Source organism: Lutjanus erythropterus, chromosome 23 (assembly GCF_056507025.1).
Source record: "Lutjanus erythropterus isolate fLutEry1 chromosome 23, fLutEry1.hap2, whole genome shotgun sequence".
Lineage (NCBI taxonomy): Eukaryota > Metazoa > Chordata > Actinopteri > Lutjaniformes > Lutjanidae > Lutjanus > Lutjanus erythropterus.
In genome coordinates this window covers 12,109,414-12,116,015 of record NC_139339.1, presented here as the reverse complement: position 1 = coordinate 12,116,015, position 6,602 = coordinate 12,109,414, and positions in this window count along the sequence as shown.

Here is a 6,602-nt window from a genome sequence, read left to right as displayed (position 1 = left end):
TCACCGGATTGTTGCTTATTCGTAGATGTGCGACCTGGGAGCAACTCAATTGCTGCGGACAATCCAAAAGAATTGAAAATAAAATCTGCCCTTTGTGAGAACCATTTGCTACAGTGCACGGTTTGACTCACAACACGGCTCCTGTGTGTGTTTGATGATGAATCCTGTCCTAAAGCGCTCGCAGACTGTCTGAGGAAAACAAATACAGGACTGCAAAGGCAGCCGGCATAAAGAGAGACTAGTCGCATGTCAGCTCTGTCCTGCGAGCAGCGCCCACATGGCCCCTGTGTATGTACTCGTATCTAATCTGAATAAATCATCGCATGAGACAGCCTTTGCACTTTAACAGCTCTATTTTTATGGTCTCCCTCGCATTAGCATAGACACACAATACCCATCTACCCCTTCACACGCTGCAATATGCATCAGCCCAAAACCATTCATTCACCGGTAAGCATAATGAATCTGAGATGGGATGTCAGTATAGTGGATTTGATGTAGTAAAAAAAAAAAAAATTAGGTTTTAGTAAAACATTTAAACAAATATTGGATGGAATTGAAAGCCATGAAATCTGGTGATTCTTTAACGTGAAAACTTTTTATGTGGATGTCTAGTGAGTGTTAGCATGAAGTCAAGTGACTTTTTTTCATGTGACTTTGACCATCAGAGCACTATCCATAGTTTTGATGACTTTCTCTTTGACATCTCTACTTTCCCAACAAAATATAAGTCACTCATTCAACAATAATATGGTATGGTGACATAGTTGGTTCTGAAGAAGAACTACTGTCCATTTCAGTTTGAATTTCCAGTCTCCATCTCCAGGTAGCTGGGCGGTTGGGTCTACACGGGAAACCTAGAATTGCAAAACTCTTGCAAGATTTGTATATGCTAGCTCTTCACTGTGCTGTACAAAGTAATGATGTTTTATAATATGACAATGCTGTGGTTAAGATCTTATTAAGTTTAGGGTGTGTGTGTGTGTGTGTGCGTGTGTGTGTGTGTGTGTGTGTGTGTGTGTGTGTGTGTGTGTGTGTGTGTGTTACAGTACAAAGCATGAAAGCTTTACTGCTCACTTGGACAGATGTGTGCTAGAGATCTTCTTCAGGATCCCAAAGATAAACTGGAAAAGACAACTAATACCAGCAGGACAGAGAGGGCAGATAATCATTGAGGGAGTATTTTTGTCACCCAGCTGAAGTGATAGCTATAGGCCAGTGTGGTGATGCACAGCAACATAGGCTTGCATGCAGTGCATCCTGGTACATGTAGGCACCGTTGGCACAGCTCCATGAGCAGGAAAACTTGACTTTTTCGGTCAATATATCACACAATGAGGAATTTATTGCTACAACTGTGTACATTCATCATCAACACTGATTAGACATCTTTTGTTCCTTTAAAGGACCATTTGAAACATTGTTTGGTTTATGAGTAAATACCTGCAAAAATATTGACATGTGACATTCACTGGCAAATGTTAGCTAAGATTCTTTCAACTACTTATCATTAGCATGTTATCACTGTCATTAGATGAGTTTCTATCAGTGTATTTTACATGAATTCCTAGGTATTGCATTAGAAAAGGTCGATTGAAATGCCAAAATTCTAAAAAAAGAAACATTTTTTGCACTTTATGCGTGATGGAAGCACTTTTTTAATAACTTCTTACGCAGCCAACATTTAACTCGCATGATTGATCAGCTGTTTCCACTCATCACTCCCATGTCTTGATAATGCATTCATGATCGCTCCTCACAGATCTCATTCATTATGAAACAAACAGAAATGTCATATGATGTATTTCCTGTATTTTTTTTTGTCATCATTTGAGGCTCAACAGACGCTCTTTTAATGGCATCATCTTGTTGCACCGCCTGCTTATCTCAGTGAACCAACTCCAACAATCACATCATGTTTCGTGGACTGAAACAAGCATTCATTGTATTTTCTTTGCAGATTTACTCAAAAATAGGTCAAAATTTGCAATTCATTTGGATGGAAACTCATCAAATGTGAACATATTAGCACCATGTATGTGGTTAGCATGAAGACATTAGCATTTTGCTCAAAGCGTCGACCCACTAGCGTATATTTGTGAGCGCTTTGTGGACAGTATTGTCAATTCAGAGTTGGAGCCCCATTTTTGCTCAAACCACATCTCCTTCTTTATGATCAGTGTAGCTTCATAAAAAGGAAATTAACAGGGAACAATTGATTTTACTTGGATTCACCCCATTACTGTACTTCATGAAATGACTAAGCGACTAAGATGGCGCTTCACATCAGGTGTGTAATATTTTATACAATAATTAATTTGGATTTACTGTTGTTTCAGTTTAAGTAAATGTTCACTGAGATGTATTCCTACGTTTAAATGGTGCTGTTAAACATGAAATATTGAACGCTTTCCTCAAAGTGTAGCAATCCAAATAAAATTCATTGATTGTGTAATGATCGCTATTTCATGGACTATATCTCCCTGTTACCCACGCTCCTTTTTCATTTTCTTATTTCCTGACACTAATCGCTGCACACAGTCTGCGCAGTGATCGCTCATTCATTCCCTGCCATTCTCCAGTGGGGGTGAAAATACAGAAGGAGTCATGGAGACTTAAGTAAAAACAAGGATGCTTTCTCCATTTCAGCCACCCCACTCCCTCTTTCACACACACATACACACACACACACACGCAGAATCTGTTGGAATTCATTAGCCGGCCGCTGATTTATGGCACACTGTTGTCAGCGCATAATTAGCAGTTGAGGATTGTTTATGAGGGCTTTTGCAAGCGGAGTGGAAAGTGTGTGGTGAGGATTGTGGTCCAAGGTCAACACAGACCAAAGAAAGGGGAAAAAAGAAGGAAGACACCAAACAACCAAACCAGACACATTCAGCAAAATAAAAACAATCGCAATGAAATTCTTTCTCAACTCAATGTCAATTTAATTAATCAGAGAATCAATATTTTGTGAATGTTTCACATAAATATATCTGTGCTTATAGCTGCAGAAATATGATTGTGTGAAAGCTTGTTATGTTGAGATCAAGAGATAATTATATTGTGTTCCCAAGGAAACAAAACAAGTAGTAATTATCCTCTCTGGTCTCCATAAGATCCTGTTATGTGTACCAAGTTGCATAATTACAGACCAAACCCAGACAGGGTTAGCAGCTATTATGAAAAAGGCCAAGACACACCAATCAAGAAATTTAGATTTTGACTCATGTTTTCATGCACCTTTGATTTTATTTGATTTTTTTGTACCTGATAAGAGTGTAGGGAACTAGCTTGATGTTCTGTTCGCTGTTCACATTCAATGTCCAAACTTTTCTGACCAATCCTGAATCTTTCTGACACAGGACAAAAAAAAACTATAATCATCACAAAATGTAAATGTGTTTTTATTCCTGACCACCCCCGACCCTTGCTGCTTCTGTGTGTGGATGCAGAGATTGAGGATGTGTGCAGGGTAACATCTTCTTGTAAACAAGCTTTGTTAGTCCATCTGCAGTCCTCTTTTGGCAATGAATGCACAGCATGCATTTCTGCTTCTGCTTGGCTGTCGGGCTCACACAACAGCAGTAACTACACCACACCAAAAAAGTATTTAAAAAGTTCCCGTAGAGAATGTTCTACCCCTAGATTCAAGAACTACCGGTTTATTGATTAATGTAGCTAAGCTAACCCTAACTATATATCTGTGATGCGTGCTGCTGGTGCATTTTCGAGTTAAAGGATCTAGGATACTTTGGTAGATACAGTTTAGAGAAAAGCATACCATCAAACACCTGACATCCTCTAAATAACTGTACAAATAAATAATTGCTTCAATTCTGTCTGCTGTCATCAGACTGCTAGTTTATTTTATCTGTACAACACAAAGTGCCAAACATTACAGTAATCAAATAAAACGTTAAAACAGAATAAAAAAAAAAAGTAGCAATTTAACACTGATGGCACAGATTTGAGAGTCCTCAGCTGCCCTGCAAATGTCAAATTTGTCAGAGTAGCTATCTTAACATTATAATTAAAAGTTACATTTATCAAATAATTTCAAATTAAATGTAATGTTTAATGTTGTCACACAGTGTAGTGAAATTTAGGGAGTGGTGTTACAGGCATTAACAGTACGTACCACCCAAAAAAGAAAACTGTGTAATAATATTAAAGGGCTTGCTTGTAATGACGACCCAACAGAGGATTATCACCTGAACCTGAAGCTCACCTTGGTTTTATGGAGCCGCATAGTGAGTTTTGGCTCATTGTTTAGCCGCCCGGCTGCAATTTTACTGTTTTATTTCACTCTCACTGCTCACAAAGCGTCCAATTAGGCCTCAGCAGGCAGCTGTTCTCTGAGAAAAAGTGTATACTTAACGACTAGCTGGTGAAAGTAGTGGAACCAGAAGAGCCAGATATTTCTCTCAGGAGATGGTGGAGACCAAAACCGGAGCTAAAAGACAGATTATGTCGTTCTGTAACTGCTGAAGGTGGAAACAAGTTTTGTTTAATTTTTAGTGTTAAATAAATACAGCTTTTCTTTTTCACTTTAGAATCCTTTATTTTGAAATCCAGAACTACTTTTTCCACCGTATCCCACGACTCTGATCTATCAGAAATATAACAAAAGAAGGACAACAGTTACATAAGCGTTTACATCGTGTCTGAAAAGAGGCACAAATCACTGTCAGCCGTTTGATGTTAGCATCCTAACATCTGGTCTCTGATCTCTGTATGTTGATGTCCAACATATAGAAATCAACACATTTCTTTTAAACATATCATTCTGTTTTCATTCGCAGCTGCCTCATAGTTCACAATGTTAACATGCATTTAGATGGTTGAAACTTTGGCGAAATAAGTTGTAACTGAGTTGAATTGAATTGAAGTCCTCTGCAACGCACTTGACACTTGTATTAAACTAAATCACAGCGGTTTCAAAACTCCCAACTATTTTTTTTTTTTTTAATCCATGACAGTTTGTCATTTAATTTGGCAGACTTGTCAGGTTTTTGACATTTTCTGAGCCGTAATTTGTTTGTATTTGAAAATGCCTTCAGAGAAACTGTGTCCCTGTCGTACCTTTGCATAATAATTACCAAATGTCACTTTGAATGGACAAACTGTTATTGAGTTTTCACGCCTTTCTCAAATTCTCTAATTAACAGTGACTATACTATTACACGTCAGATTGGGGCAGGTTATCGACCACGTAGTCGGCTGGCTAGTAGTCTTGCCAATATTGCTACAGGCTACCATTTTTGGTGCAGAAAGGTCAGTGGATTGATATTTGTTATATACACACACACGCCTTCACAGAGCCAACAGCCATCATTATCCCTCTCTGTCCCTGTAACCCACGCACACACCTCCACACACACACAGAAAATCAAAGGCGTGCTCATCTCAGAAGGAGGCTGAATCTGTGTCTGATCATCTCAGGTCAGCCGGCCTCCCCTCAGCAAAGCATGGCTCTCAGTGTGTGCGTTTCATGTGTGTGTGTGTCAGATCAATACCCAGTTAGAGACAGCTCAGCCCCACCCCGCCTCAGGGCCTGGGCTCCAGGGAACACACACACACACACACACACACACACACACACACACACACACACACACACACACACACACACACACACCTACACACACGCAGAGAAAAAAGAAAACACACAGGTCTGACAGAGTCTGAGCTTTTAACCACCACATATGAGTCTATCTGTGCTTCTGGCACAAAGAGGGAATAGAGAGAGAAAGCACGGATAGGGCAAGGTGAGGAGCGGACGGTAACCCCATGAGGAACTAGTTAAGTCATGTGACCATGTACACAACAGACAGAGGGAGGGGAAAAGGTAGCAAGCGAGAAATGACAGATAAGGAATCAGAGAGACAAGGACAAAGAGACAGAGAAAGCAGGAAAAAAGAAAAATGTGCAGACTGCAGAAAAAATAAAGACCCAGCAAAAACTGTGAATTGATGGCCTTTGATTTTTTCTTTTTTCTGCTGTCCTTTCTCCTGCCTTAGCATAAATGACAATCTGTCACACAGGCCCAGCTGTGATTTGCTAAATCTCTCCTTCACGTTGTGACAGCGCGCAGAGGTCTGCTGCAGGAGTTTCCCTTTACCTGATAGCAGCGTTCTTCTCCTCCGTTTGTTGCCTTTTACAAGGCTCTTTTATTAGTGACTCTCTGGAGTTACTACGAGATCAAGAGACAGAAAGGGAGCGTGGGGGGAAGAGAGTGTGAGAGGGGAAACTCCTTCAGGCAGCTGCTGTGCTCCACACGTCTTGGCAAAGTGTAAATTGAGATGAAAATGTGATTTGACTTTGATTAAAAACTTCTGCATTTCAATATTTCACATTATCTTCCACCTTGTCTCGCTCAGCCTCAGTGTTTCCCACAGAGAGCTTGAAACAGCTGGGTATTTCTTTCTTTTAGGGCTTTTTCTTTGCTGAAAGTAATAGTTAAAGATTTAGGGGAATTGGCTAATTTGTTCTCTTACTGAGATTTAGATGATAGGATTAACACCACCGAGGATCTGACCCGGTGGTGGACATTATAACTATATAGAAATACCATATAAATCTTGTCGCTAAGGGTCTTG